Source organism: Mustelus asterias, assembly GCF_964213995.1.
Source record: "Mustelus asterias chromosome 26 unlocalized genomic scaffold, sMusAst1.hap1.1 SUPER_26_unloc_16, whole genome shotgun sequence".
In the NCBI taxonomy this organism is placed as follows: Eukaryota; Metazoa; Chordata; class Chondrichthyes; order Carcharhiniformes; family Triakidae; genus Mustelus; species Mustelus asterias.
The window spans coordinates 346,693-367,950 of record NW_027590083.1 but is presented as its reverse complement, the minus strand read 5'-3'; positions in this window follow the sequence as shown (position 1 = coordinate 367,950).

The window sequence follows — 21,258 nt, the reverse complement described above, 5'->3', positions numbered from 1 at the left end:
GTCGAGGCTTATTGATTATGTGCATGTGTGTATGTTTCTCTCAGTGATTATATTACTTCGCTACAGATGTTCAAATATAATTTCAAACGTTAATTTTGTCCTCAAAAAAGTGGAGAATTCTGCCTGGTCACAAAGTTTTCTTCCACCATGTAAGGACTGCAAATAAGTGAAACGTTTCTGTTCTACACTTATAACAATAGCAGTTCATACTGATTCTTCGAACTTTTAATTTATTTTGTGTGAATTGTGTGCTTGAAGAGTGAGTGCATATTACTTTTAGCATTTCTCGCTTTGTAAAAAAGATATAATTATCAGTTGATTTGATTCTTGAATTTACAAGAGAAGCCATTGAATGATTATTACTAAAAATATATGTTGCATGTTAAAACACAACACTGGAAGGGTGAATCAGTCTTTCGCAGAAAATAATCCTGTAGCAGCAAGTGCAGAAGTGGGACATCAACGTAAATTATGACAAATCCTCTGGTTATAACACACCGATGATACTTAGACCCATCCTGTTATTCCCAGCTCCCTCTTCGCACCTGCATTTTATGCTATTCCATCCGAGCTCACTGCGCCACGACATTCCCCCTCTCCCTCCTCACCTTCAACTTTAAAAACAAAATCTCTTGATTCTTTCCAGAGTATCACAAACCTTGTGATTCTTTTTCTGGGATATGGATTTCAGCATATCACAGCATGTAATGACAATTAGGAAAGTACCAATAGCTCCTCGCAATCTGATGTATAACGTGGTTATTTATTACTCTTCCTCACAGTGAACTTAATTACAATTGTGATCCTGAAATGCAAAAATTGTGGTCTGTCCAAATGTGTCACAGGTTACCTGGTGGCAATGGCACTGGCGGATCTACTGGTCGTTATCCTTGACCTGATTTTGAGACAGGTTCCGATTGCTTATCCAGAAAAGTTTGGGTTCCTGCCATACATCCCAGTGTGTAACATCCACGCTGTCCTGCTTTATGCAGCAACTGACTGTTCTGTCTGGTTCACCATCACTTTCACCTTTGATCGGTTTGTGTTGATTTGTTGCCCGAAGCTGAAAATTAAATATTGCAGCGAGAAAACGGCCGCTGTGGTCCTGGGAACAGTGACTGTACTGAGTTGTTTAAAAAACGTTTTCTGGTATTTTATGTTAACACGTTATTATTCGCTGAACAACAGCCGCTGGTTCTGTAATCACACAATGGCTGTTCTTGATTCGCCAGTCTGGACAGCAATCGAGTTTCTCCACAATATGTTAAACCCATGTGTTCCATTTATCCTCATTCTGCTGCTCAATATGTGCACCGTGAAGCACATTGTAGTGAGCAGCAGAGCCCGCAGGAGACTCCGGTCTCACAGCAATGTGGAGAGTTCCAGGGACCCCGAGATGGAAAGTCGATGGAAATCCATTGTTTTACTCTTGGCTATCTCTGTCAATTTTATCCTGTTATGGTCAATATCAATGGTTTACTCTGTATGGCGCTTAATGCATGATTCTGGGTATGAGTCTCCATTTATTAATTTATATGTTCAGGAATTGGGTTTGATGATGCAGCTCCTGAGTTGTTGTACAAACACTGCAATTTACGCTGTGACCCAGACTAAGTTCAGGCAACAGTTGAAGAGTGCGCTGAAGTATCCTTTTATTCGAAGTGTTTAATTCAATAAATGATTCATATCACGTTTCTAACTGTTAATCATCCAACCTCCGTACACCGATTGAATGAAATAAGATAGGTACTCACCTCTCTGCTGAAATATGCCTTCACTCGAAACAACCACATCTGGACATCACTCTGATGTCACTGGTAAGACTTTCTGTTCATGATGCACATCTTTCGAAATTACTTGGCTGGAAACGTGAGTTTCTTGCAAGTTTCACAGGGCAATTAAGGTAAGAACGTTTGTTCAATTCCATCCTCACCGTTTCCTAATGCCCTTTGTTTTTGTCCAACCATGACATTTCAGTCCCTAATTGCTCCCACTTTCGCTGAATGTTACTTTTTTTCACTCATGCTGTGATCACTACTTATTGGGATTGCTTTAACCTTTGGATAATTGTGAAACCTACATTACGCGCCACCAAATTTAAAATAGACTAATCCATAGAAAGTTCCATCACATGTTGTTTCAAAATAAAAAAAATACCAGATGCATTCTAAAAACTCACTCCCTTGGCTGCCTTTTCCAAATTCGTTCAACTACTGTCTCTCTCTTGCCAAGCACTCATCCTATCTATCCTTTTCCTGCTCTCGCAAATGTATGACAGTGGGCGTAATCTGAGATCAGTACCTCAGAAGCCCTGTTTCTTAATGTATCACGTAACCGCCCCATATTCTATTTTAATGTGCTTTTTACCGATGTCATTGGCACCAGTCATCCAATCGACATGAAATTTAAAGGAAGCAATGATCAACTCAGTGCAGTCCAAATAAACATTTGTAAGCGTGTTTTTTAAACACATTCCTTCAGTGTGCCTACTTTTCTAGGGTCTCTGGAATACTCATACCACTTTCTTACCTATATGCTATTTGTCACTTCCACCGGAGTGTTTCTGTGTCCTCCAAGAAGAATGAGAGGTATCTCAAAGAAAAATATAAATTCCTGATGGGACTTAGCAGGCTAGATGCGGGAGGAATATTCTTATGTTTGGGAAGTCCAGAACTAGGGGTCACAGTCTAAGAGTAAGAGGCCAGCCTTTGAGGACTGCTGTGAGGAAGAACTAATTCGCTCCGAAAGTTGTGAACCTGTGCAGTTCTGTGCTACAGAAATATTTTGGGGCCAATTAGTTAGATATGTTTAAGAGGGAGCTGGCCGATGTCCTTGCAATGAAAGAGTTCAAGGGAAATGGAGATAAAGTGGGAATGGGATACTGAAAGTACTTGATCAACCATGATCATATCGAATGATGATGCGGGCTCGAAGGGCCGAATGGCCTACTCCTGCATCTATTTTCTGTGTTCCTATATTTTTCGTAGATTGACCCTCAGAACTGTACTAGTTTCCTTTCTTGTAAGCACAGTGACCCCACTCTATCATCCTTCACAAGTTCTCCTCCTAAATGCCATCAACTTTGATTATTGATTTCCCAACTTTGACATCAAAGCAGCCATTTCTTTGTAATCACTATGAGATCATACCGATTTAATTCTATGTGTACCGCAAGTTCATTTATCATGGCTGTTTTCGGATACAGAACTGTCAATTTTGTATTCCTACAGTTTTTCGGCACATTCAGCCCATCTCCAGAGACAATAGAGCCACGGTTTATTTTTACCTATTTACTCCCATTTATTCATTGCTTCAGTTCATTTCTTCCGCCTTTAGATTTAACCCAGATTCCATCGCCTCCAACGCACTGCTGAGAAATCCATCTACAAGTCTTCAGTCCTACAAGTTTAACGCCCCTTGACCAGCAGTTGCAATCACCCTGACAATAATATTGTCCCTGAGTCTTTTGGAGGAATAAATCAAGTTTGTACAATCGCCACCTTACCAAAACCTGTCCTAATCAGAATCTGAAACCCATCCTCCTATAATCTCTCTCGAGCAAAGAACATATTATACCTATCCTTCTACTTCTGTTTCCTCTAATGTATGGCAATTGGCATAATCTGATATCATTGCCTCAGAGGTTCTGCTTCAAACATATCCCGTATTCAGCGTTGATAAGCTCTTTTTTTACGTATGCCATTTCTACCTGTTTGTTCCATGACGATCAGCATGTTGTCCTCCCTTCCAAATGTTCTGCAGCCGCTCTGTGACATACTGGACACAAAAACAAGGAAGGCAACATACAATCCTGAAATCACTGTTGTGGCGACCAGAACACCTCACTGCCCCATTGAAATTGAGTCCCTTCCCACTATTGTCCGACCCTCTCCCTCCTCCACGTCTGTACAGTTATGCCACCCATGGTGTCACAGGTTGCCTTTTGGTGCATTCCACTTAAAAGCCATTGTCTACAACAGTTTCAAAATCAAGTAGTATCCCGACCACTTTGGACTATTGAAAGCACGACAAATCGCCCCAATTCTGAAAACTCCTCAAAACTCTAAAGCCTTCCCTGAACTAAGCAGACAATGAAGGTGGCAGTCAGTCTTAAAATGATCATTATAACCAGAAAGAAACCCAGTTAACCCAGAGAATAGCCTGCAAAATTTTCGTTCATCCTGGGGAGTTCTGGCAGAACAGTTCATGTGTTTTGTTGAGACGTTGGCTTTGCATAGACATCCACTGGACAATAACAAATCAGTTTTTGTGCCACCATCCGCTGTCGGCTCACCTCTAATTCAGGTGCTGTTATTTGTGATCCTCAGACGAGTTTAGGAACTCCCATGCCTCCATCTGGGACGTGGCTGCTGAAGTGTGAATATTGGATAATATTGTCAGCTTTTGGCGTTTGTAGCAGAAGAAGACGGGGGTGGGGGAGGTGGCGGGGGGGGGAGGGGGGTGGAGGGGGGTTGGGGGGAGAGTGGAGTGGGGCGTTGTGAGACAGCGGCACCAGCGGTGAGAGGAGAGAATAATAGAGCGAGAGACAGAGAGACAGAGAGGGAGGAGAGATTGACAGAGCAAAAACTTTGAGAGGTTTTCTTACTCTGTGTCCTGTTTGAAAAAATGCAAAGTCCACGTTGGCAAAGCATCAATCGAGCATGACAGGAACTTGCAGGTCATGGCCATGTGCCCAGAATGTCGATTAAAAACGTGTTAAAAAAGGGTTGTTCTTTCACATCGCTAGCAATGTTGTGAGGTGGAGAGTTTTAGGCAAGTATTCGCTTCGTCTATGTCTCTCTCTCTGTCTCTCCCTCCATCTCTCTGTCCCGACCACTCACAAATAATGCCAGCCACTTAGCCGGAGGTCAAATGCATTAATGAAATGCACCCCCTTGTTTGATATCTATGACTTTACTCAGCTTTACTCATGCTTTACTCAGCCACCGCCTGCACAGTCTGGTTAACCGTTACACTCCACTTTGATAGATTTGTGGACATGATCCTCCAACCCCATGCTTTCCATTTGGTCTATTTATGCTTCTCAATGATTTTATTGGTAAGCAGAGCTCGCATGACACTACGCAGCTATATTATGAAGAATCGCAAAGATCAAGAGATGGAGGGATGAAGGAAAACGTATATTTTGCTGTCTTCTTTATGTCCTGGAATTTCATTCTGTTATGGTTTGTTTTCATGCTGTGTCCAACATGGCGGAGAATGTGAGTTTCATGTTTGAGACTTTATCAATACCTTATTTTGTGCATTCGTGCATATATGCCGCAGCTATTAAGATATTGCATGAACGCTTTTATTGATTCAATCACGCAAACGAAGTTCAGAGTGCAGTTAAAGAATCTTGTGAAATATTTTACTGTAATAATAGTAACATTCATTACAGGATAAGAAGAACTCAAGATGATTTTTTTTTTGCATTTGTACTCAATCTTGTCCCATATTGTGTTCGGCTCATTTTCTCATGAGGTCAATGATACAGTTTGATATTTTCATCTTAAATTAGCCTTTATACTTATCATCATCCATTGCCAGAAAACAAATGAACCATAAAAAGACAGGAGGTATATTATTAAATGCCGAAGAGCTACAATGGCAGACTGCGAGATCCAGTCAAGAATAGATGACTGCTCATGAATGGCAATACCAAAGAAATGTTCCCAAATTCGCTCTGCAGGAAGAACATATTCCTGTAAAGCAAGGATAACATTTTTCCATTATTTGCATTTCTCTGTCACCCACAAATTCAACATGGAATGTGTATTTCCTTTCCTATCACGCACAAAGTGAGCTCCACAAAATCCAGAACAAATTGTTTCCCATCAGGCCAAGCACAAATAAGCTCAGCCAGCACAAAGAGACTGCACCTTTAAAGAGCAAAATGTTGTCATACCAGCATCACATTAAAAGTGTGTTTGATCAAGTTCTTCACAGTAGCTGCACTGAGTAAATATTGTTCCCACGGAACTGGACCCAAAGTTACTCGCTGTCCATCAGGCCCATGTGACTCCCACTGGCCGAAAGCACAAAGTTGTTCACTGCTCCGAGCGCAATGCGCCCTACCACCACCATTCTTCATCAGCGAGGTGTTAATTACGTTCACATTTTTTTGGAAAGTATGACTTGTGCTTCTGACCTCTGAGCAAAATGCGACTTAGCTATCCACCCTGCAGGCAGCAGAAAGTTCTGTTTCCGTACGGAAATGCTAATCAAGTCACAACGACAATATGTAGCAATTGTCTCACGCCATATTGAGCACATGGTGTAAGGAACATTCCTGTTGGAGTAAATGGAGAGTGCAAATTTAATAGGAAAGATAGTGGACTGATTCAGTTGATACGATTTAAAATGACGTTCGAAAATCATTGATAATTTTAGTCCTACAAGTAGGACTTAAAACACAAACATGAGACGCACCAAGTTAAATATATAGTTGCAGCATGGACACATCTTTTGCTCAATGCAGCACACATAAATTATTTCTACAAGTTTATACACAATTATTTCTGCTCATATAGCACTGCTACCGCACTGTGCCGGGGACCCGGGTTCAAGTACAGTCTTAGGTAACTGTGTGGAGTTTGCACTTGTTCCGGGTGTCAACATGGGTTTCCTTCGGGTGGTCCAGTCTCCTTCCGCAGCCTGAGAATGTGCACGTTAGGTGGATCGGCCTTAGTAAACGTGCGGGTTGGCAGGAATGCAGCAGGCCAGTGGGCTTATTAAGTCTTCTCTTTCGTAGGGTGGGTTCAGATTCGATGGGGTGAATAGTCTCCTTCTGAAATGTTGGGTTTCTCTGGCGTGTACGGATTCTATTTGGTGGCGGGGTGGGATGAAGGTGCTAAGGGAAAGTAGAACCCTGTGTTCGGCAACAATAAGTCCAAGGGAGACTATTTTACATTACATATGAGTGAGGTCCCAAAATTATATTTCACATCAGTATTTACTGTTGAGGAAGGCATGGATGTTAGTGAACGGAGGGAAATAAATAGTGATGGTTTTAGGAGTGCACATATTACAGTGAAGGAGCTGCTGGAAGTCTTAAAACGCATCAAAGTAGATAAATCTCTGGGAGGTGAAGAAGTGTATCCCAGGACTTTGTGGCAGGCCAGCGACGAAATTGTGCGTCCGCTCGCAGAGGTGTCTGAATTATTGATAGCCACAGGTCAGGTGCCTGCAGTTTGGAGAATGGTAAATTTTGTGCTTTTGGTTACGAAGGGCTGCAGGGAAAAGCGTGGGAACAACATGCCGATGACCTTAACATCTGTAGTGGGTGAGATTTTAGAAGGTATTCAGGGAGACTGGAGCTACAGGCACTTGAGAGGCAAGGACAGATCAGGGACAGTCATCATGGCTTTGTGAGTGGCAAATCATGTCTCACAAATTTAGCTGAGCTTATTGAAGGGGAAACGAAAAGTTAGATGAGGGCAGAGCAGTTTGATGTTTTCTACATCAGCCAGGCCTTTGACAAGGTGCCACGTGGAAGGTTGTAAGGTCAGGTTAAATCTCACGGATTACAGGCTGAGGAACCAAATTGACGCAGAATTGGCTTAATGGCAGAAGACAAAGGGTGGACGTAGAGGGTTGTTTTTCAAACTGGAGGCCTGTGACAAGCGTTGTGCCTCAGTCGTCGGTGCAAGGTCCACTGTTACTTATAATTAATATGAATTATTATGGATGAGAATTTTGGAGGCAGCATTAACAAGTTTGAGGATGACACCAAGATTGGTGGCATAGTGGACAGTGAAGAAGGTTATCCAGGATTGCAACGGGATCTTGATTAATTCGCCCATTAGACCAATTAATGACAGATGAAGTTTGATTTAGCTTCACATGAGGTGATGCATTTTGGTTGAGCGAAACAGGGCAGAACATACTCAGTTAATGCGAGGGCGTTGGAGAGAATTATAGAACAAAGCGATCTCGGGGTCCAAGTTCCTTGCTCCTTGATATTGGAGTTACAGGTGGACAGAATGGTGAAGCAGGCATTTGGCATATTTGGCTTCAATAGTCATGACATTGAATACAGGAGTTGTGACATCTTTTTTAAGTTGTACAGGACAATATTAAGTCCACACTTGCAATGCAGTTACATTTCTGGTCACCCTAGTACATAAAGGATATCGTTAAACTAGAAAAAGTGCAAAAAAGACTTACTTGGATGTTATCGGGACCTGATGGTTTGAAAAATAAGGAGAGGCTGGAGAGACCGGGACTTTTTTCCCAGGATTTTAGGACGCTTTGTGGTAATCAGATAGAGATCTATAAAACAATTAAGGGCATAGATCAGCGAGATAGTCAACATCCTTTCCCAATGGTAGGGGAGTCTGAAACCAGAGGACATAGGTTTAAGATGAGCGGGGAGAGATTCAAAAGCTTCCAGAGGGGCAACATTTTCACACAGACGGTGTTGAGAGTCTGGAACAAGCTGTCAGGGGGACGATTGGAGACAGGTGCAACTTTGTCTTTTCAAAACCATTTAGACAGTTATATAGGTAAGACGTCATAGAAGGATATGGGTAACGGCGGGCAATATGGACTTAGGGGTTAAAAGAGGGCTGCATGGACAAATTAGCCCGAAGGGCCTGCTTCCATGTTGGAAACCTTCATGACTCTACGGCTCTATATTATTGGCCGCGACTTGGATGTAGAGAGTAACGTTTCAAAAGATACATGGAGAGAAACATTGAAATACAATGTGTTGAAAACAGGAATAGACACCAAGACGGCTTATTTCGGCCGAACAAATTCCAACGGCAATTTGTTGGAAATGCAGAGAAGACAGAAGTGGTATATTTCTGTGAAAGCACTGTCTGAAACAATGTCAAATGAATGACAAAGTTCCAAAACGAGTACACAAAGATGGCTCCGGAGAGCCATATGTAATCAAAAAAATGAACGGAGAAGTGAAGCCTCTGAAGTTGTTTAGAAAATCCTACAGCATTGCTACCTTCAGCAGTAAAGGTGTGGTACTTTCCGCGAAAATATCCTGTTATGAAGCTCGCGCTTCGTCTCACTTGGAGTGTTGGTGAAAGTTATGAGCACTGCACCTCCGGCAGGAAGTGATGGTCTTCGGGAGTCAATCAAAATATTACAAATGATATATCCAGGTTAGAAGCTGTTGAGTGGCGTGAACAGCGGGGATTGTCCCTCATAGAGAGCAGTTGGCATATGGCAGCCCATTAGTGTTATTCAAAATCGTAACAGCTCTACTAAGTAAACACCGGGAAACTCTTCCCTTGGCAGTAATGTCCGCAATCAAAGGGCATAGATATATTATCCTTGCAAAAATAACCAATGGTGAAGTCAGGAACACTGTTTTATGGAGTAATTCCTTATAATCGGTAATGCAGTGCCTGAGAGGAATGAAAAGGGAAATAGATACTTACATCACACGTCATTAAAAATTGCAGAGTTACAGAACTCACGAGGAATTGCAACTGGCTGAATTGCTGTGCTAGATATTTGGCAAAGATTTAATTGAAATACAATAATTGCGTTTGAAATTGAAGTGTGCCAGACCACGTACAGTGTATTAGAGAGGCTGCAGGAATTACCGAGAGACTGTGGGATGGAGATGAATTAATAAGAGATTAATATAAGCTATGGCACAGAGAAAGGGCCTTCCACCCAAAATGGTCCATGCCAACCAAAACTAAACCCATTTTCCTGTATTTGACCCATATCTCTATCCATGTGTCTGTCCAATTACCATCTAAATGTCGTCAATGTCTCAACCATTTCATCTGTAGCCCATTCCACATGTGTACCGCCCTCAGTGTTAAAAAAAAGTTGTTTCTCCAGTTGCCATTAATTATTTCACCTGTTAACTTAAACCTATGCCATCTAGTTCTCAATTTCCCAACACTTGGAAAAAATACTGAGTGCATTCTCCCTATCCATAGTTGTCATGATCTTATGCACCTCGATCAAATCACCAATCAAACTCCAACGCTCCAATGGAAATAGTATGTCCGTCCAATCTCTCCCGATAACTCAGTACTTTGAGTCCTGCAACATCTTTGTAAATTTTGTTTGCACTATCCAAGTTAATAGAATATTTCCTACAACAAGACAACAAAAACTGAACACAAGGGTCCAGGCGCGGCCTCATCAACGTCCTGTGGAACTGCAACATTACTTTCCAACGTTTATACCCAATGCCCTGACTGATAAAGTCCAGCATGCCAAAATCCGTATTCACTGTACTTGCGACCTTGTGACTCCACCTTGATAGAACCGTTTACATAAACTGCCTTCTGTTCCACGAGACTCCCTAAGGTCCTACCATTCACCATGAAAGTCCTACCATAATTTGACTCTCCAAAATGCAACACATCACAGTTATGTGTACTGAACTCCCCTTGCCATTTATGGGACTACTTCCCCCACTGATCAAGATGCTGCTGCTATTTTAATGACCTTAATCAATGTCTACAGCACCAACTATTTTAATGTCATTTGCAAACTTACCGATCATGCCTTGCACATTCTCATCCAAATCGTTGAAATAGCTGACAAACTGCAATTGGCGAGCACTGATCCTTGAGGCCCACCACCAGTCACAGCTTTCCAGTCTGACAAGCATCCTAACACCGTTATCCCCTGCTTTCTGTCGTCAAGCGAATTGTATAATCAATTTGCCAGCTCACCCCTGACATTTCAAGGTTCCCAATCTTCATATCAATTTTCCACAGTAAACACAGAGGAGAAATATTCATTGAAAACCTCAACCATCTCCTCCAGTTTCACACACGTGCCTATTTTTGTCCTTGTGGGGTCCTATTCTCGCTAACATGTGATCTAACATTCCTGAGCAGTGTACCACGTGAAGCGTCATCAAATGCCTCTTACAAGTACACTTAGACTACTTCTAACGCGCTGTCCTCAAAATCTTCCAGGCCTCATCACCAAATAACTCTAAAACATTTGAAAGGCATGGTCTCTCATGCTCAAAGCCATGAGGACGACTCCGATTCAAGCCCTGTCTTTTCAAATGTCTGTATATCCTGTCCCTTAGAAACCTCTCCAGCAACTTCTCCAAGACAGATGTAAGGAATACCAGTGTATAATTCCCAGGTTTTTCTTTGCAGCCTTCCGAAATAAGTTCACAGCAATTACTAACCTCCAGTCTTCTGGTACCTCAACCCTGGGTAATGATGAGGCAAGTATCTTGGCCAGGGCCCCCGCATTTTCTTCTCTAGCCTCAGGCAGTATCCTTGGACATATGTGGTCAGGACCAGGAGATTTATCCAACTTTATATATTTTAATAAGTTCATTACTAACAGGGGCGGCACGGTAGCACACTGGTTAGCACTGCTGCTTCACAGCTCCAGGGACCTGGGTTCGATTCCCGGCTTGGGTCACTGTCTGTGTGGAGTTTGCACATTCTCCTCGTGTCTGCGTGGGTTTCCTCCGGGTGCTCCGGTTTCCTCCCACAGTCCAAAGATGTGCGGGTTAGGTTGATTGGCCATGCTAAAATTGCCCCTTAGTGTCCTGAGATGCGTAGATTAGTGGGTAAATATGTAGGGATATGAGAGTAGGACCTGGGTGGGATTGTGGTCGGTGCAGATTCGATGGGCCGAATGGCCTCTTTCTGTACTGTAGGGTTTCTATGATGTCTATGATTACCTCCTCTGTTGTAATGCAAACTGTCCCCAATATATCACCACTGACATTTCAAGGTTCCCAATCTTCATATCCTTTTTCCACAGTAAGCGCAGATGAAAAATATTCTTTGAGAACCCCAACCATCTCCTCCAGTTTCACACACGTGCCCGCTTTTGTCCTTGAGGGGTCCAATTCTCTCTCTAGTTATTAATTTCCCTTTCAAATACTTAAAGAATCCCATTGGATTCAGCTTAATCCTCTCAGCCAAATCTACCTCGTGCCCACTTTTTTCCCTCCTAATTTCCTTCTTGAGAATAACCCTGTACCCCCTGGACACATCCAGGGAATCCATTGATTCTCGGTGCTTGTGCCTGTGCCATGTTTGCTTCATTTTTCTGGTCAAAATCACAATATATCTTGTCATCCAGGGTTCCCAAATCTTGCCAGCCCTGCCCTTTACCCTAACAGGAACATATAGAACCTGAGCTTCCATTCTTCCTCTTTTAAAGGCCTCCCACGTGCCGGAGGTCCCTTTGTATTCAAAAAAGCTACTTCAATCAACGCTTGCAAGCTCCAGTCTAATTCCATCATAATTCACCTTGCAAGACTTTAGAATTGCACCTGTGAGCCAGATTTCTCCCTTTCCATCAATATTATAATACTAATAAAACTTTGGTCACTTGTCCCAACGTGGTCCCCCACCTTTACTTCAGTTGCTTTCCTTGCCCTATTTCCTAAGAGTAGGACAAATTTTGCCATTTCACAAGTAGGACCCGCCATATAGTGCCTGAAGCAACTTTCCTGAACACACTTATGACATTCCACCCCACCTATGCCCGTAAAACGTTGGCAGTCCCACTCTATGTTTAGGGAAATTAAAATCCCCAACTAAGACTGGGAGAAATCGGACCAGCAACATCTGCCAAAAAGTGGGAAGCAGAAGATCTTGTGTCAAGGAGTGGTAAGGCGGAAACACTACATTAGTGTTTCCCTCCCTCTCTCCTCCTCTAACCAAAAAAAGGCCACTGTGAGAAGGTAAAAGTGAAGGTAAGAGTTTTATAAATTTTCTGAAAAAATTTGTTTGGTGCTCAAAATGTCCGTCAGTGGGGTTAAGTGCTCCATGTGTGAGATGTGGGAGAACTATGATGCTTCCAGCGTCTCGGACGACTACATGTGGAAGAAGTGCACCCAATGTTTGCTCCTTACAGACCGCATGGAAAGGTTGGAGGAGCAGTTGGATGCACTTAGGTGCATGAAGGAGGCGGAAAGCGTCATGGATAGGAGCGTGAGGGATATGGTCACACCGAACCTGCAGGCAGATAGATGGGTGACCGCCAGAATGGGCAGGCAGCCAGTGCAGGAATACCCTGTGGTCATCCCCCTCTCGAACAAGTAGAGCGTTTTGGATACTGTTGGGGGATATGGCCTATCAGGGGATAACAGCTGCAGCAGCCAAAGCAGTGGCATCACGGCTGGGTCTGTTGTTAAGCAGAGAGGGACAAAGGGGACTAGAGGAATAGTTATAGGGGACACTCTCGTTAAGGGTGCAGATAGGCGTTTCTGTGGATGTGAAAGAGACTCCAGGATGGTATGTTGCCTCTCTGGTACCAGGGTCCAGGATGTCACTGAACGGACAGAAAGCATTATGAAGGGAGAGGGTGAACAGCCAGAGGTCGTGGTACGTATTGGTACCAAAGAACAGGTGGGAAGAGTGATGTGTTCTTGCAGCAGCAGTTTAGGGAGTGAGGCAGAAAGTTAAAAAACAGGACCTTTCAGATTTTATTCTCAGGATAACTCCCTGCGCCACGTGCTAGTGAGGTTACGAATACGAAGATAGTGCAACTCAATACGTGGCAAAACAACTGGTGTCGGAGGGAGGGTTTCAGATATCTGTACCATTGGGGTGTCTTCCGGGGCAGATGGGCCACGTACACGAAGGACGGGTTGCAGCTAAACTGGAAAGGTACAAATATATTGCCCGGAGTTTCGCTAGTGTTACACGGGTGGATTTAAACCAGTTTGGCAGGGGGGAGGGAACAAAATCAAAGGTGAATTAGCTGAAGGGGAACCAGAGAGAAGGGCCCGTAAGACTCAGAGAAAAAGCAGGCAGGGTGGGGTTGCTAATCAAAGAAGGTCTGGTCGACTGAAGTGCCTTTGTTTCAATGTGAGAAGTGTGACAGGTAAGGCAAATGGACCTAGTACTATTGGATTAGCAGTAGGAACTACGATGCTGTTGACGTTACAGAGAGTTGGTTAAAGGAAGGACAGGGTTGATAGCTTTACATTCCAGCATACAGATGCTTCAGTTGGGATAGATGGGGATGTAAAACGGTTGAAGGAGTTGCACTATTGGTTGAGGAGAATTTCATAGCTGTACTCCGGTAGGACACCTCAGAGGGCTCATAAAGCGAGGCAATATGGGTAGAGCGCAGGAATAGGAAAGGTGTAGTCACAATGTTGGAGTTTACTATAGGCCACCCAATTGCCAGTGGGAGATAGAGAAAAGATATGTCGGCAGATGTTGGCAAGGTGTAAAATTTGTTGTTGCGATGGGAGATTTTAATTTCCCTTGTACCAACTGGGACTCACTTAGTGCCAGGGGCGTGGATTTGGCAGAGTTTGTGAGGAGCATCCAGGAGGGCTTCTTCAAAGATAGACCAACTAGGGAAGGGGTCATATTGGACCTGGTATTGGGGAATGAGCCCGGCCAGGTTGTCAATGTTTCAGTGCGGGAGCAGTTAGGGAACAGTGACCACAATTCAGTAAGCTTTAATGTACTGATGGATGAAGAAAGTGTAGTCCTCAAGTTAAGGAGCTAAATTGGGGGAAGACTAATTACAACAATGTTAGGCTGATATTTGAGGGCAAATCAACATCTAGTATGTGGGAGGCTTTCAAGTGTAATTTGATAGGGATTCAGCACCTGTAATGATGAAGGATAAGTATGGCAGCTTTGGGAATCTTGGATAACTAGAGATATTGTGAGCCTAGTCAAAGAGTAAAAGGAAGCATTGGTCAAAGATTGGAGGCTGGGAAAACATGGAGCAAGTGCGGAATACAAGGAAAGTAGAAAGAAACGAAAGCAAGGAGTAAGGAGGGCTAAAAGGGGTCCCTAAAAGCATTAGCTAGCAGGATTAAGGAAAATTCTGAGGCTTTTTATACATATATGAAGAGCAAGAGGGTAGCCAAGGAGAGGGTTGGTCCACTCAAGGACAAGGGAGGGAATCTATGCGTGGAGCCAGAGGAAATGGGTGAGGTATTAAATGTGTATTTGCGTCAGTATTCACCAAAGAGAAGGACTTGGTGGATGATTAGTCTGGGAAAGGATGTGCAGATAGTTTGAGTCAAGTTGAAATCAAAAAGGAGGAGGTATTGGGTTACTAGAGAAACATTAAGGTAGACAAGTCCCCAGGGCCTGGTGGGTTATGCCCCAGCATACTGAGAGAGGCAAGGGAGAATATTGTTGGGCCTTGAGATAAATATTTGTATCCTCACTGGCTACAGTGGAGGTCCCAGTGGATTGGAGAATAGCCGATCTTGTTCATTTGTTTAAGAAGGCTAGCAAGGATAATTCAGGTAATTACAGACCGGGGAGCCTGACATCAATGGTAGGGAAATTATTGGATGGGATTCTTCGAGACAGGACTTATTCCCACTGGGAAATGAGTGGACGTATTTGTGGGAGACAACAAGGTTTGGTGAAGGGGAGGTCGTGTCTCACGAACTTGATCGAGTTTTTCGAGGAAGTGACGAAGATGATTGTTGAGGGTAGGGCAGTGGATGTTGGCTACATCGACTTCATTAAGGCCTTTGACAAGGTCCCTCCTGGCAGACTGCTGCAGAAAGTGAAGTTGCATGGGATCGGAGTTGAGCTGGCAAGTTGGACACAAAACTGCCTCGGTCAAAGAAGAGAGAGGGTAGCATTGGAAGGGTGCATTTTTGAATGGAGGGCTGTGACAAGTGGCGTTCCTCAGGGATTAGTGTTGGGTCCTTTGCTGTTTATAATATATGTAAATGATTTGGATGAAAATGTAACTGGTTTAATGAGTAAGTTTGCGGACGACACTCAGACTGGTGGCTGTGTGGACAGCGATGAGGACCATCAGAGGATAGAGCAGTATATATATATCGGTTGGAGACTTGGGCGGAGAGATGGCAGATGGAGTTCAATTCGGAGAAATGTGAGGTAATGCATTTTGGAAGCTCTAATACAGAAAGGAAATATACAGGAAATGGCAGAACCCTTAAGAGTATTGACAAGCAAAAGATTTGTGTGAACAGGTACACAGGTCACTGTCAGTCGCAATGCAGGTTGAGAAGTTAGTCAAGAAGGCACACGGCATGCTTGGCTTCATCGGCCAGGGCGTTGAGTTTAAAAATTGCCAAGTCATGTTGCAGGTTTATAGAAACTTAGTTTGGCCGCACTTGGAATGGAATGTTCAATTCTGGTCGCCACACCAACAGAAGCATGTGGAGGCGTTTGGAAAGGGTGCAGAAAAGATTTACCAGGATGTTGCCTGATATGGAGGGCATTGTGTGTGAGGAGAGGTTGGAGAAACTTGATTTGTTCTCACTGGAACGATAGAGGTTGAAGATCGACCTGATAGAAGTCTACCAAATTATGAGAGGCATGGACACAGTGGGTAGTCAGAAGCTTTTCCCCAGGAGTCAATTACTAGGGGGCACAGGTTTAATGTGCGAGGGGCAAGGTTTAAAGGAGATGTCCGACGCAGATTTTCTACACAGAGATTAGTGGGTGCCTTGGAACTCATTGCCGGGGGAGGTAGTGGATGCGAAAACAGTAGTGACTTTTAAGGGGCGTCTTGTCAAAGACATGAATAGGATGAGAATAGAGGAATATGGTACCCGGAATGGTAGGGGTTTTTAGTTAAGTCGGGCAGTATGGTCAGTGCAGGCTTGGAGGGCGGTAATTTGCTGTTATTTTCTTTGTTGTTTGTTCTTTGTTCCAAGACAACCAGATTACTCTTGTAAGTCAACCCAATCTTCCTGCATGTTTGTTCTTCCAATTCCCGTTGAATATTTGGGGGCCAATGGTACAACCCCAGTAAGTTCACCATCCCCTTCTTATTTCTTAGTTCCATTCATAAAGCCTCGCTGGATGTTCCCTCGGTTATTTCACAACAATGAATTATTTGAATACTGCCGTGCTGCTTCCGTTCATTAGAAATGCAGCTCCCCACCTCTCTTTCCTCTAACTTTTTCCTATGTAAAGCAAATATCCACTGGAACATGAAACTGCTATCCTGTTCTTCCATTAGACATGCTTCAGTTATCGCTGTAATATGCCAGTCCCATGTTCCTATCCATGCTCTGAGTGCATGTGCCTGACCTGTTATCCCCAAAGTATTGAAGAGATGCAATTCAATCCAAAAGGTTTTCCCCACTCCTTGCTATATTCCTGCCTATCATATCTATTCTTTTTGCTGTTGCTGAGCACTGCACCTCCTTTCATTTGCCCTTCCTTTGCTTCCCTGCTGCTGAGAATCACACCCCCAACCAATCTTGTTTAAACCCTCCCATGTAGCGCTCGCAAATCTGCAAATCTAATCTTGGAAAGTCGAATGCAGTGTGGCATTTTATTGTAAGTGAAAGGAGATTTCGAGTCGTTAACATACAGAGCAATGTCGGCGCACAGGTCCATATTCCCCTCCAATGACAACACAAGTAGATACGATAATAAAAATGGTACTTAGTGTTTGCCTTCATCGGTCGGGGCATGGAGCCAAAAAAATGAAGTCATTTTGCAGCTTTATGGAATTTCAGTTGGGCTGCATTTGGAATACCGTGCACAGTTCGAATCAGCGCACTGCCAGGAATTTTCCTGGTTTGGATGTTATTTGCTATAAGGAGAGATTGGAACAAATACTATTTGTTTTCACTTGAATGTCGGCGGCTCTGAAGCGCCCGGATAGAAATTTACAAAATTATGAGAAACATGGATACAATTGAAAGTCGGTTCCTTTTTCCCTGGGTCGGGTGGAAATGTCAAATACTAGGGAATGTTTGTTGAAGGGAAAAGGGGGAAATTTTAAAGATGTGAGAGACAAGTTTGTTTTTGTTCAGAAGGTGGAAAAGGCCAGGATTCCGCTGCCAGAGGAGGTGGTAGAAGCAGATGCAATACCAACGTTTAAGAGGCATCCCGAATGATACATGAATAGGCAGGAATAAGAGAGATACAGACACGGAACATTGAAATGTCCTTAGTTTTGAAAGGGGTCATGTGTCAATGCAAGTTTGCTGCGCATGTTTGTGTGCATGTGTGTGCATGTGTGTGTGCGTGTGTAGTGTGTATGTGTGAGCGTGTGTGTGTGTTTGTGTAATATGTTTAATTCAAATTTTCTTCATTTTTTTCACTACAAAATTAACATAACGATATGTTCAATCCCTTTTCCATTCATATTTCCGGGGATTCGGGTTCGAGTCGCTGCTCGAGTCAATGTTTGTTCGGAGTCTGCAACTTCTCCATTTGTCTCAGTGTGTTTCTGCCGGGGTCCCCGTGTTCCTCCCACAGTCCAAAAGACATTCTCCTTCGGCACAATGGCCGTGCTAAATTCCATCAATTCTGTAGATTTTGATATGGAAATGAATACAAATCAAAATGAAAATAAACCAGAGCAATATTCAGAGTTTCATGATGAGGCCACTCGCACCCTCAAGACTGTTTGGCAGTTCAATTGGTTCATGTGTTATAAAAACAACAACCTTCCCTCAATTCGTGACCACGAAATGGTTCCAAGCAGAACCATGTCGCTCTCAGTTTTGAACGTGTCTCATAGAACTGATTCGTTCTGAATTTATTAATAATCCAACCCAACTTTCTTCCTCTTAATCCTTAACATTGTTGCCTCACATTACTCATCTATTTGCTTTCTCCAGGGTAATATATTCCATTGATTCTGACATGAATTCATCTACGTCATCCCGCATGGTAACTCACCTCCTTATCACTGTCATGTCTTATAGCTGGCCAAACACCTGAGATATATCCATCCCTCCATGATTTTATGATAACTCACTGTGGCGAGTTTTCTGGATTGGTTTTTGACATTAACACAATTAGGCATCTAATTGGTTATCGAATACTGGTTATCGCAAAGGTTATCAAATACTGACGAAAAAACGTTGTTTAAAAATCTCTTGGAAAGGGCATTTCAATGTTTCATCCTTTCAGCCAATGGCGGACAGGCGTTCTACTGCTGGAATATTAGAGCCGGAAATCCCTCCATGAACATTTAAAACTCATTGCTCAGTCATCGATTTTTAGATGTTTATTTTTGAACAATATTTTTTCGTCAGTATTCGATAATCTTTGCGATAACCAGGATTATATAAACAATGGTAATCTTACTTATGTTAATGTCAAATACCGACCAGAAAATTCGCCACAGCGAATTGTCATAGAATCATAGAATCTTACAGTGCTGCAGGAGGCCATTATCCCATGGAGGCTGCAACGACCGCAATGGCACCCAGGTCATATCCCCATAACTCCGTGCATTTATGCCAGCTAGTCCCCTGACAGTAAAGGACAATTTAATATAACCATTTCACCAAACCCGCACATCTTTGTACTGTGGGAGGAAAGCGGAGCACACAATCCCACGCATGCACTGGAAGAATGAGCACACTCCAAGCAGATACTGACCTCAGCCGGGAATCGAACAATGCGCTATGAGGCAGCAGTGATAACCACTGTACCACCGTGCCACCCCAGTAAAATACAGACGTCATGTGGGAACGGATTTGAATAATTAGGCAGGAATATAAAGTGCGTTTGAGTGACTGTCTAAAATTCGAACTTGCAGAACCAACAGAGGATTCATTTGAATGTTTTTAGGTGGGAAATTTGGATGCACCGGAACTCGAGGAGGACATGAAGAGGAGAACTCTGCCTTCTAAAGGAGGATCTGACAAGCCACCTGTGCTACTTGAGTTTGAAATGCTGCGTGGTGAAACTAATCATTAACAGGGGAACAATCAGTTGGCTACAAATGATCCCTTGGCTCCAGAACCGATTCTAAACACTAGCACTCCCTAATCAATGAACACAGAACAAAGCCTTTACTGTACTCCCTCCAAACCCTCCACGTCCTTCTGGTAGAGTGGCGACCTGAATTGAACACGGTTTTCCAAATGTAGCCAAACCAACGTTTTATATAATGCAACAAAATTTGCAAACACTTTTACTCAAAGCCGTGGCTGATAACGGCAAGCATGCCATAAGCTTTCTTCACCACCTTTTCCACATGTGCTGACACATTTAAGGATCTGTGGACCTGTACTCCCAAATCCCTCTCTCTGACTGTGGCACTTATGGTTCTGCCAGTTATTTCATAGATCCCACCTGAACTGGATCTACCAAGATGCATCATCTCGCATTTGTCTGGACATGCCATTCCTTCGTCCAATTTTCCAGCTGAACGATGTCCTGCTGCATTGTCTGAAAATATTTATCACTATCGACAACTCGAACGATCTTAGTATCATCCACAAACTTGCTAATCAGACCAGCTACGTTTTCATCGAAGTCATTTGTCTATAAGATTATGTGGAATGTATGCTGAATAAATTCCAAGTGTCGTTGCTCTAGCAACAATTGCAAAGACAGGGACTCCAGCACCAATGTCAAAAGCCTTGACTCCAGCACCAATTCCAAGACTCATGACTCAATCACCATTTCCAGTGCTCGTGAGCACAGCACTAAAATATCATGTGCACGACTCCTTCACCAAATCCAAGGCCCGTGTCCCAGCCCAAATTCCAAATTTGATGAATCGAAAACCAATTCCAATATTTGGCTGAAATTCTTGGCTGTCTGTTTGTCATGAAGACATTTGATCAGACCCACATCATCATCATCTGCCCGAATATTAAATGTTTCGTTATCTCAGGTAATATGCTTTGATTGTCGTATACTGTGGCTGAATGGAGTACTAATTTTCAATATGTTGAAAGATCCTCAATTGAGCAAACCTGATTTTTGGTTGCAGCTTTTTTTTCACTATGCTGGGATTTCGTTCTGGCCAGTGACCTGGAATTTGTCAAAGGAGAGAAGGTGTCAGATGCAACAGCTAGTTCTTGGCAGGGAATCGTTCTGAACAGGCATTTGGGAGCCAGTGTTCCTGAGCTGGCCATTGGGATGTAAACAATATGCACTTAGTAGGCCGAGAGAGATTATGTCAGGAGTGACCGATGATGATATTGTGGATGGACTTGATTGGCCTAATCGGACGGTACAATTGGGATTCTGGTCACATCATCGGCTCGTTATCAAGGAACATTTAGAGTTTTCACTTGGCGGACGCAAATACCTTGTTCAGAAAGGCAGTGTGAAGAACCCGGGAACCAAGCTCACAAGAGACAACATCAGGAAAGAGAAGCGAACAAATAACTGATTCCATGTGACAACAAAATTCTGGCCAAGCTTTAATTGCAAGTGGAAGTAAAACTTCAGATAAGTGAAGTAACAGATAGTGAGTATTTGGTTCATGTTGTTTAAGTTAGTACAGAATAAAGGAAATTGTGTTGATGTACTTGAAGTCGACATTGTATGGTTATTCGTTACAGAGCTTAAAACACACAGGCTTGGACAACAAATCGAACGACATTGGAAC